The sequence below is a fragment of the Solanum dulcamara genome, chromosome 8 (assembly GCF_947179165.1).
Source record: "Solanum dulcamara chromosome 8, daSolDulc1.2, whole genome shotgun sequence".
NCBI classification, from domain to species: domain Eukaryota; kingdom Viridiplantae; phylum Streptophyta; class Magnoliopsida; order Solanales; family Solanaceae; genus Solanum; species Solanum dulcamara.
The window spans coordinates 5032130-5044275 of record NC_077244.1 but is presented as its reverse complement, the minus strand read 5'-3'; the positions used below and the strand labels follow the sequence as shown (position 1 = coordinate 5044275).

The window sequence follows — 12146 nt, the reverse complement described above, 5'->3', positions numbered from 1 at the left end:
TTTTCCTGACCTGTTTGTTGGGATGGATCGGTTCACCTAAACACCAAAGTTCATTGGTGATAGAGGTAAATCTGGTATGCATTTCCTGAATAGTCTTTCCTTCCTTCATAGTAAAGTTCTCATATAGAGTAGTTAACATGTCAACTTTTGACTCCTTCACTTGAGTAGTTCCTTTGTGAGTAGTCCTTAGGAAATCTCATATTTCCTTGGCAGATTCACATGCAGAAATTCGGTTGTATTCATCAAGTCCTATTTCACAGATGAGTAGTTTTTTTGCTTTGTACTTCTTTTCTATCTTCTTTCTGTCAGCTTCGCCATATTCCTTTTGAGTTTTGGGTATAACTCGAGTAACTTCTCCTTCTTTGACCTCTTTTATAGGAATGTAAGGTCCATCCAGAACAACATCCCATCGTTCACTATCCTCTGCCATGAGAAAATCGTGCATGCGAGTCTTCCACCACCCATAAAACTGATCATTAAATCTAGGTGACCTAGTAGCAAATTGTCCCTCTTCAAGATTAGGTGGAGCAGCCATCTTTCAGTTCATAAGATCTTCTCTCGGTGTTAACTGTCTAGAAAACACTGGCTCTGATACCAATTGATAGCTTTGTACGAGTCCTTTACTATGTCAAAAGACCCAGTCCTTTGATAGAATAATAAATAGTAAGACAAACTGGAAGATAAGAGTATTGCATACTATTTTACGTGAAAAAACTCCTTTCTCAAGGGAAAAAAACCACGACCTCACCCTCAGGATTTAGCTGTTAATCTTCACTAAGGTACAAGAGAAAAATAAACTATTACAACCTATTATACCTAGTTACTAACCCTCTTCACCCCTTTACTTGCAATACTACTATTACAAGACTTGAGCCTAAGCAATATCACTATTGCCCACTACACAACTGATTCTCAGTGATGTAGATTTTTCAACACACTCCAAAACTAACTATAGCAATGAAGTTATAATAAAGTAATACAATTGGAAATAATCAAGATTTCTTTATACAATAGGAACTGATTTTACAATGTTGCACATAAGACTCAATACTACAACAAGGCTACAAAGAAAAATAACTTGAACAACTCTATCGGGTCCCGTGCAGCTTTTGTTGCAGTTTGTCTTTTCTTGAGAGAACACAAATAATTGTTCTTGATTGTCAATTCTTCAAGAGAAAGAACAAAAAACTTTGTTGTCCACAGTTTGAGTATTAATGTTGGAGACCCACATCCTAGGATTCATCTGATTGGCTTTAGGTCTGTTGCCTCTGTTTGTTCTACCAACCACTATAAAGGATGGCAGCTTTGCAGCTGGCTAGTCTACAATTTGACTTACTCATGGGACCAGGTCCGTGTATCAGGTCCCATAGTTTGTTGGTCATCAAAACTAAATAACAAAAATTGAATAAGATGCCAAAATCTAAATCAGGTTTAGATTTCATGATGAAACCACATATTGGTAGTTTAGAGAAAGAGTTATCATCTCTTACACTCATATTAGAGGAGGAGTTGTCATCTTTGTTATCCATTTTCAGAGATGTTCCAATGATGCACCATGAACATAAAATTCCTAAAGATCTTCAAAGATGTACTATCAATTTGGCATCTGAAGCTGAAGTTTCCATTGACTCTATTCTTGCTCAGTATAATGTTCTTTGGCATATTTTTTGCTCACTTCCTGCAACCTTAAAAGAGATCAAGCATATTTGTGCAGAGGTGATTGAGATGTGGTGGGCGGACGTTGCTCTTAAGCTATGTTATGTGATAGCATTATCTAAATATCTGCCAACTCGACATACCAATCCTGTGAATGAGGAGGAGGTAGTGGGATTTGGGAATGACACAGAAACGATAATTCAGTAACTGATTAGAGGTACAAATGAATTGGATGTCCTCCCAATTGTAGGTATGGGAGGACAAGAGAAAACAACTATTTTTAGAAAGGTGTACAATAATGACATAATTATTTCTTGCTTCAATGTTCGAACATGGTGGATCATTACCCAAATATATAACCGGAGAGATATATAACAAGAGATTTTTAGTTAAGTTACTGGTTCAAAGGATAAGTGATATAAGGATGACATCTTTGCTGACAAGTTGAGGAAACACCTAATTGGGAAGAGATATCTCATTGTCTTGGATGATATGTGGGATGGTATGCCATGGAATGACTTGAGGCTTCCCTTTACAGATGATAGAAATAGAAGCAGAATAGAATTAACAACTCGACTTGAGAATGTTGGTGCGCATACCAATTGTCGCAGAAAAATGTATTTCAGTAGGAAGGTTGCGTACCTGAACTACAAGAAGTGAGTCTAGCAGTTGCGAAAAGATGCAAAGGATTGCCTCTAGTGGTTGTCTTGGTAACTGGAATAATCAAAAGGAAGAAAATGGAAGCCTCTTGGTGGGATGTGGTTAAAAATTCTCTACTTTCCTTTCTTGGTGAATCTGAAGGATATAGTCTGTCAGTTATGCAGTTAAGTTATGATAGCTTACATGAGGATGTTTCCGAAGGATGCAAGCATTCCAGTGTCTAAATTGATAAGTTTATGGATTGTGTAAGGACTAGGAGACTAATGGAAGAGGAAGCTGAAGCTTACTTGATGGATCTCATCCACAGTAACATGGTAATGGTTTCAAAGAGAAAATATAATGGTAAAGTCAAAGAATTCCAGGTTCATGATGTGGTGCTTCACTTTTGCTTGGAGAGGAGTAGAGAAGAGAAGTTTATGTTGTACAAACTTCTGAGTGGAAGAAAAGAAGAGTGGTGCCTCCCTATAGATATCTCAAGGTGGGATGTATCGGAGGAATCCTTGTTATAAAAGGGTGTTGTGAGCTTGAGGAGATCCCCTTTAGCTTTGCAAATATTCTAACACTGAAAAAGATTGAGTTGATGAACAACAAATCTTTGGAGGCTTAAAGAAGAAATCATAGAGAATGAAGGATGTGACGTCTTAAACTCATTATTATCAAAGTAAGTAGAAACAAACTCCTATCCTATGGGCTGATTTTAAGTAGAATTTGATAATAATGTGTTTAATACAGTGAAGAGAGCTATCACTAGCAGCTCTGAGTTTTTTCTTGTAACCACAACAATGCTATTATTTCAGTTTTTTTCTTTCTAATTATTCAATGCTTGCTTTAGCTTTATTTCTCCTTGTTGATCTCAAACTAACGAGGATGTGTTCGAATTTGAAAATTTCTTAGATAATTAATGTCTTCATGTTGTCACAAGGTAAAAACATTGATACCAAAACCCTGCTCTAACCATAAAAATTGATCTTGGAGCTGATATTTAGTGCTGTTGGTTATAGTCATGTTTCCACATATGTATATATAGAAACACGTGTATACATATTCAAACATGACAAGTGTAGAGGTTATGATACAATTTCAAACAGTTAATAAGAAATAATTCCAACATATCTAATTTCAAAATAATTTATCTTAGCATAATTAATCCTAATATAACTTGTATTCAAACCAAACGATCCCTCAGAGAACAACTGAACACTATTCAGGTCCAGATGAGGGACTACCACCAGTATCCAACTATGTTTGAACGAGAAATTAGATTAGGAAGCAACTGGAGATGTGAATTAATATGGAGGAAAGTTGATGCAAATCTAGGTAGCAAGATTGATATTAACAATGAGGGATGTAGACTATCTTGGATATGCAAGCTTTCAATCACCTACAAAGAACTCAAAGCGTCATAAAAAATTCATTAAAAGAACTTTTAAAGTTTATAACATGCTTAAATGTATTTATGAGGAAATGATGACAACCAAAGAGGTTATCAAGGACATTGGAGCATTCTTCCAACCATTATAAGTAGGGGTGTTCATGGTTCGGTTTGAGTCGGTTATTGATTAAAACCATAACCAAACCAATTTATTCGGTTTTTAAATGTCTAAAATAATAACCAAACCAAGTAAAATAATAACCACCGGTTTGGTTATTGTCGGTTTGGTTCGGTTTTTCGTTTTATGACTAGCCGGGACAATTCAAATATTTTCTCTCTACATTTTTCAAATTTCTTATGAAACTCTTTTTTCCTCACGGCCCACAAGGGCGAACTTTGCTGCATATTGAGGGAAAGACATGCTGATGGCAAATCAAGTGGACCAAACTTGCAACGCAGTTTAGATTCAAAAGAACAAGTCAAACACAGGTTCCAAAATACAAACAACTTTGTCCATTAAAATGAAAAAAATACATATTTAAACTAAACTAACTAGAGAATCCATAATATAATCAATTTTATCTTTAATTAAATTATGAAAATTATTAATTAAAAGGTATAAAATATATTTAATTATTTATGAAAAGCTAATATTATACATATAAATAATTATAAATTTTATGTATATAATTATCTGTTTGGTTCGGTTATTTATTTGGTTATTTTTTACTATAACCATAACCAAACCAAATATTATCAGTTTTTCAAATTTAAAGCCAAACCAAACCAAACCAAATGTCGGTTTTTTTTATTCGATTTGGTTAAATTTTCAATTCGGTTTTGGTTTTAACCAAAACTGTGAACAACCATAATTATAAGTTTGGAGGACTTAAACGAAGCATGGAAGGAAGACTTCACAGCCACTAATATGCTCTAGTGGATATTTTAGTAATTTGGTCATTCTTGTAAAATAGTTATTTTTGCTAGACAAGTATAAATAGTGGGAAAAAAATAATATCGCGGTATATATAACTTAAATCATTTGAAAGACAAGAACAAGCGCTGCCACTGCCGTAGCGCCGCAGGGTGGATGACCTTCCTTAGCATACATCACCAATTAGACCATTCCAGCCAATGGTCAGCCTAGTCTTAGGGCTGGTCAGTCAACACTAATACAAAAAAGGACTTTTCTACCGTTAAGTTCATCATATACAGGGGAAGGCTCTTGTTTAAATTGCCATATGTTGCCCATTGCACCTGAGTCATTGCCTAACGAGACCACGCTTGGTAATTATGCAAACGTTCTCAAGAATCATAGTGACAACCAAAATATAAAAGCTGGAATTGAGCCAATTTCTATGAAACAAATTTCTTATAATAATGGGGGTTCCACGGATAGTATGGACAGAAGAAGTGAATAGAATGAATTTGCTGGAAAACCTTCAATTTGGTGTGATTGGAAAATTTTCATATGGCTGGCCGGAGTTGGAGGAGTTGTGAACACTTATTCCATCGCAGTGTAATATTAAGGGAAAGTGGAAAATAGGGTTGTTGAGAAATAGGCATATTCTCATCCGGCTAGATCAACAGGCAGACTTCATAAACATAATGTTAAAAAATATTTATTATATCATGGCTAGGACGGATAGTCATTGTCATACCCCGGGAGGGTACCCTAGACGTGGCCGGCACTCGAAGACCATTGCTGGTCCCCAAGCAAACCACCTAGTCCGATCACACATCCGTTCATTCAATCAATCAGCGTAAGGCTTAAAATAAAGAAATAATTTAGTGGGCAACTCAAATCATCAATCTAACTCAAAGGAAGAAAGGCCATGGGCCAACAAATCAAACTCCAATCTATGTCATTGAAATAGTCTAATAAGAACAATTCATGGAAATAAATTACTCAATTGACTCATCACTATCTAGTCTATGAAGCCTCTATCACTACTATCTAATTGGTGTCAATGACATGCTCATGGCTACCTCAAATCATAATGAAAAGGACTAAACTCAACGCAAGAATAACATAAGTGGTGTCCTCTGAATGTAGGGGAGGACTCACCAATAAGCTGAGTGCGAATAGATCCTCAATGGTGCTCCTATTGACGATCTCTTAAACTTGTCTCTGCATCATGAAATGATGCAGGTCCAAATGGACATTAGTGCATGGAATGTACGAGTATGTAATATAACAGAAACATACCTCAAGGTAGAATAATATCAGTTCGGATATCTCAAATCAGAAAGATAAGAGAGACTCAATCAAGGTGTCATAAGTCTAAAGTAAGAACACAGTTTAGACAGAGAGCAATCATAAACTATCCAATCCAATCTATCATGTACAATACAATTCAATCAAATCATTCAATCCAATCCGATCCAATCCAATCATATACCATCCGATCCAATCCAATCATATACAATCAGTCTAATCCAATCATATACAATCCGATCCAATCCAATCATATATAATCAGTCAATCCAATCATATACAATCTGATCTAATCCAATCATATACAATCCGATCCAATCCAATCATATATAATCAGTCAATCCAATCATATACAATCCGATACAATCCAATCACATACCATCCAATCCAATCCAATCATATTTCATCAGATACAATTCAATCACATATCATCTAATCCAATCCAATCACATATCATCTAATCCAATCCAATCACATACAATCAACTCAACAATCACGTCAAAGGACTCAATTCGATAGATATCCAAATTAAAATTTGGCAATATTTTACAATTTAACTCAATCATCTACAATCACAATCAAACCAATCATATCATGCACAATCCACTCAATTTGGGAGTTTTTCTAACCGATAAACATCACCATATGAGCAAGTGATAGTACAACAAGCCGACGTTGTTGCCACGTCCGTTCATATCTTGCCAGGGTAAGAACAAATCAACAATCATGGATCCATAACCAATCAAGTTCTATCATGTCAGGACAGTAATTTAGGAAACATCCGACTTTAATGGTCCAATCCTCTCCTACGTTTGGCGACGTAGTTATTGGTTCGAGTATGGACTATACTCTTACCCAATTCGGTGCTTGATACTCCTCCCAAGACTCAATATGCTCATATCTATCAAGTGAGTAAAATATTCAAAATATTCATTTAGTCTCTTAGGACTTAGTTTCAAATCAACTCATTTAGTCTCATTGGACTCTTTTCAAAACTCATTCAATCTGGTCTCATTGGACCTTCATTCATAATCAACTCATCTCAATCATCAACTCTTCTTTTTAAATTTGATACCATCTCAACTCAATGAATGCAGAAAATATTAAATGCGTTTAAAACATAATTTCAACTCCTCAACTCAACTCAAAATAGACATTTTAATGTAAAAATGCTCAACTCTTTTATATTCAAAATACTCATGTTCAAAAATGATAATTTAGAGGCTTCTCAAACCCAACTCATGCTTAAATTCTTTTTAAATCAAAGATGAAAATAATCATTTTTTTAAACTCAAAATAGTGTATAAATAGTTTATGCAAAAATGTTCACAAATCATTTATTTAAAACTCCTTCTCAAAAATCATTTATACTCATATGACTCCAATCACATATAAAATTATGAAAATCACATATCATGTAGTCACATTAGACTCCAATCCATTTCATCTCAAAACATCATCATCAACATAACCTCTTCATCAATTATTTTTCCTTAGTTAAATAAACATCATTATTCACATCATCATCAAACATCATCATTCACATCATCATCAAACATCATCATTCACATCATCATCAAACATCTTGCCCAAAATCCTTATTTAATTCTATGTTCAATTTATAGAGACAAAATGATATTCTAGCTCTAACAAGGTTTCGTTCCTTTTTATGCCATTCACATTCATAACTATCTCAATTCATTCTTTTCATTCCAATCAATACATATACACAAAAACCATCAATTTCAATCTCAAGACAATTATGACAAAAAGAAATCTCATCTTGGGTTCATGTGAATAAATACATGAATCCATACCCTCAACAAAACCCAACTCAAGAACACCATCAATACATATGAATTTATATACAAAAATTCATTTATAGTCAATGTGTATCTACGATTTATGAAATAAATATGAAAGATATTTATTCAATAATTCAAGTCATGAAAATCATCAATCAATTAATAGTATATAAAAAACATTCTATAGTTTAGGAAGAATTCAAGAAAACCTTCATAGAAGGTTCAAGCCTTTCACAATCTTCATCCAACACATTTATGGGGCATATGGAAGAACTCAATCCATATTTTAGGTTAGCCTTACATACCTGAAAATCGAAGGAAATCAAGACTTGAAGGAATGACTTGAAATCTAACTCCTCTTCGTCTTCTCTAATTTCTTCTCTCCAAGTCTTCCATGCCTAAAATGAGGAGAAAACCCTCCTTGGTGTGATGAAGAACTCATTTTGTGTCCCAAAATGGCTAGGGTTATATTTGGGATAGGTGGGAAAAAGTCCGGAATGCCCTTTCTCAAGAAAAATCTGAAAAATGAGTCCAAAAACCTGCAGGCCTAATAGTGGTGCATCGCGCCAAGGACCAAACTTCAGAGACCAGTTTCTGGCGCTATAGTGGCACCGGGAGCCACTGTAGCCCCAGGCCTGAAATTTCTGCAGTTATAATTTATAGTAAAATGGTCATAACTTTTGACTTCGAACTCCAAAAAATGCAATCTTGGTGGCGTTGGAAAGAAGATTCAAAAAACTTTAATTTGATTGGTCATGGGACACCCAATTCATTATATTATAGGAGATATGGTCGTTTGAAATTGACCCTTATACTAACTCATCCGAAAACTTAATCGATAAACATTCTTTGGACTCGGTTTGGTGTTAGAGATCCCTTATGACCCTAAACCACATCTAATACTCTTCAAATACTTAGAAATTGATCCTAACTCATATATAAAATTACAAGTTATTCGGTTCGAGTCTACATACACGTGAAGAAATGTTCGAGTCTTTGCGAAAAATATTCTGGGGTGTTACAGTCATATATGATGAGACCACTAATATATGAAGCTAAGTTTAAGGTTGAGGAGGAGAAAACATAGACGATGGCCTGAATATCATTCCCTGATCTAAAACCAACTTATTTTGTGAAAGAGGCATTGTTTTCGTTAGCAGCTATTGTTGGGAAGCCATTATAGTTGGATATGAATACTGTTAATAAGACTAGGCCTAGCTGTGCAAGGGTTAAAATGCAGGTGGATCTTTTATGTGAATTTCCTAAGCATGTGGAGAAGGAAATTATGAATGAGCAGACAAATGTGTCAAGGGTGGAGAGGGTGAAGATCAAGCATGATATGCTTCCTAAATACTGCAAACAATGCATGGTACAAGGGAACGATGATGAAGTCTATAGAGTCTTACATCCTGAACTAAGGAAACCTATAGAAAATAAAGAGAGGGAGGCAGATAAGGAACAAAAAGGAGATACCAACAACGATGAACAAGACAAGACAACAACAATAAGAAGGAGAAGAATAGTACGAAGTTATTGAAATCCAATCAAGAAAGACCATAATGATAATAAGAGTGATCACATTGTTGGTGACCACAACAACCAAGGGAATGCTATTAAATCACAGAATGCATTCGATGCTTTGTCTGAAAAAGAGGAGGTACAACGAGAGAATCAGGGGCAAATGACAAATAATGAAGATACTGAAGATAGAGAAGGCAGATTACAGGAGATACACAACAAGGAACATCAATTTTCATTTACAAAAGAGTGGATCACACATGCTTTTGTTAATCAGCTAGAAAATGAAAGAAGGGGTAATGACAACAAACTTTGCTAAAAAATTCACATGTATGGGTATATATATATATTATTATTTTTTTACTTTCTCAAAAAAATATATACCCCATACATGAAATTTTAAAAATTAAAAATCAAAAAGTTATTTTTTTCACTTCCTTAAGATGAAAATGGTATATGTGAGCTATTTTTGTAAAAGTGGAGGTATATGTAAGCAACCTTTGTAACAGTGGGGGTATATGTGATCCATTTTGTGTAATGGTAGGGGTATATATGAGCCACTATCATAACGGGGGTATATCAGCTCAAAATGGCAAAGTTGAGCCACTTTCCCTTGATTCAATTGATGTTGTCTTACTTGATCATGCATGATTTTACATTACTACATGGTTTTATATTGATTTCATAGGGACCTATGCATAATGCTATGATTTCCAACTATGAACTATGAATGAATGAATTGTGAAAGATTTTCTCACAATATGAATAAATTATGATTTAGATGCTTAGAAAGGTAATTGTCTATATGAATATGTTATGATCATGATTTTCAAGGAGCTATTCTTATGATGTATTTTATGAATGTGGATTGGTACTTGTTTGCCTTTCCTAATGTTAATGATTTACTTATTTCATTGGGATTAACTAAGCATTGAGAGGACTATGTGATGGAGACTTGGTAAGGGAGTCTCTAGTAGCAATCCCTAGTCCCAAACTACATTGCCTCCGTAGGTTGCCTTAATTGGCTTAGCTAGTGAATACACATATAACACATGTTTATGATTATGATACGGAGTCTACCTTGACAAGTAATCTCTCTCTTCTCGATGTGGGAGCTACATCGGATTCCATGTTATAGTTCGTATGATCTTAAATGTCGGTTAAAGTTAATATCCCACAAAGTACTATGTTCTTCTTATAAGATCTTATGATGCATTGACCTCACTAAATGTTTTCAAGTTTTACTTTATGCTTTTCAAGATATTTGGTCATGCATCACATGTTCATATTGTTATGTCCGCTTATTCATATTCATGCATATTTCTCACATATTTAGTACATTCCACGTACTAATGCATACCTCTGCCTACATTGTCTCATAATGTAGGGTTCGACTCTCATCCTCCATGTGGCTAGTTGGTGATCTACTCAGCTTTGCTATTTCGGTGACTCCTCATGATTCGAGGGCGAACCCGCTATGTCTTTTATTATGTTCAAATTATATTTCCTTTTTTATGTTTTGGTGAGCTAGGAACTTGTCCTATACCCCATCTAAAAGTAGAAGAGGCATTTCTAGACTATTATAAGTATGTATCTCCCATTAGTTCGGAGATTATGTTTTTATTCTCTTCTATTGAGACATCTACTTGAGACTTCCTTCCACATTTATGATTTTCTCGATGTATGTCTTATTACCTTATGTATACCGTGTCACATCTAGGGCCTAGCTTGGATTGTGACAACATGAAAACATTAATTATCTAAGAAATTTTCAAATTCGAACACATCCTCATTAGTTTGAGATCAACAAGGAGAAATAAAGCTAAAGCAAGCATTGAATAATTAGAAAAAAAAACTGAAACAATAGCATTGTTGTGGTTACAAGAAAAAACTCAGAGCTGCTAGTGATAGCTCTCTTCACTGTATTAAACACATTGTTATCAAATTCTACTTAAAATCAGCACATTGGATAGGAGTTTGTTTCTACTTACTTTGATAATAATGAGTTTAAGACGTCACATCCTTCATTCTCTATGATTTCTTCTTTAAGCCTCCAGAGATTTGTTGTTCATCAACTCAATCTTTTTCAGTGTTAGAATATTTGCAAAGCTAAAGGGGATCTCCTCAAGCTCACAACACCCTTTTATAACAAGGATTCCTCTGATACATCCCACCTTGAGATATCTATAGGGAGGCACCACTCTTCTTTTCTTCCACTCAGAAGTTTGTACAACATAAACTTCTCTTCTCTACTCCTCTCCAAGCAAAAGTGAAGCACCACATCATGAACCTGGAATTCTTTGACTTTACCATTATATTTTCTCTTTGAAACCATTACCATGTTACTGTGGATGAGATCCATCAAGTAAGCTTCAGCTTCCGCTTCCATTAGTCTCCCAGTCCTTACACAATCCATAAACACATTGTTATCAAATTCTACTTAAAATCAGCAAATTGGATAGGAGTTTGTTTCTACTTACTTTGATAATAATGAGTTTAAGACGTCACATCCTTCATTCTCTATGATTTCTTCTTTAAGCCTCCAGAGATTTGTTGTTCATCAACTCAATCTTTTTCAGTGTTAGAATATTTGCAAAGCTAAAGGGGATCTCCTCAAGCTCACAACACCCTTTTATAACAAGGATTCCTCTGATACATCCCACCTTGAGATATCTATAGGGAGGCACCACTCTTCTTTTCTTCCACTCAGAAGTTTGTACAACATAAACTTCTCTTCTCTACTCCTCTCCAAGCAAAAGTGAAGCACCACATCATGAACCTGGAATTCTTTGACTTTACCATTATATTTTCTCTTTGAAACCATTACCATGTTACTGTGGATGAGATCCATCAAGTAAGCTTCAGCTTCCTCTTCCATTAGTCTCCCAGTCCTTACACAATCCATAAACTAATCAAT

General features: G+C 34.9%; 1 pseudogene; it reads left to right on the top strand.

Moving 5' to 3' along the window:
* The first annotated feature begins 1410 nt into the window (after nucleotides 1-1410).
* LOC129899740 (putative late blight resistance protein homolog R1B-19) lies at nucleotides 1411-2540 on the top strand (annotated as a pseudogene).
* Nucleotides 2541-12146: the final 9606 nt, after the last annotated feature.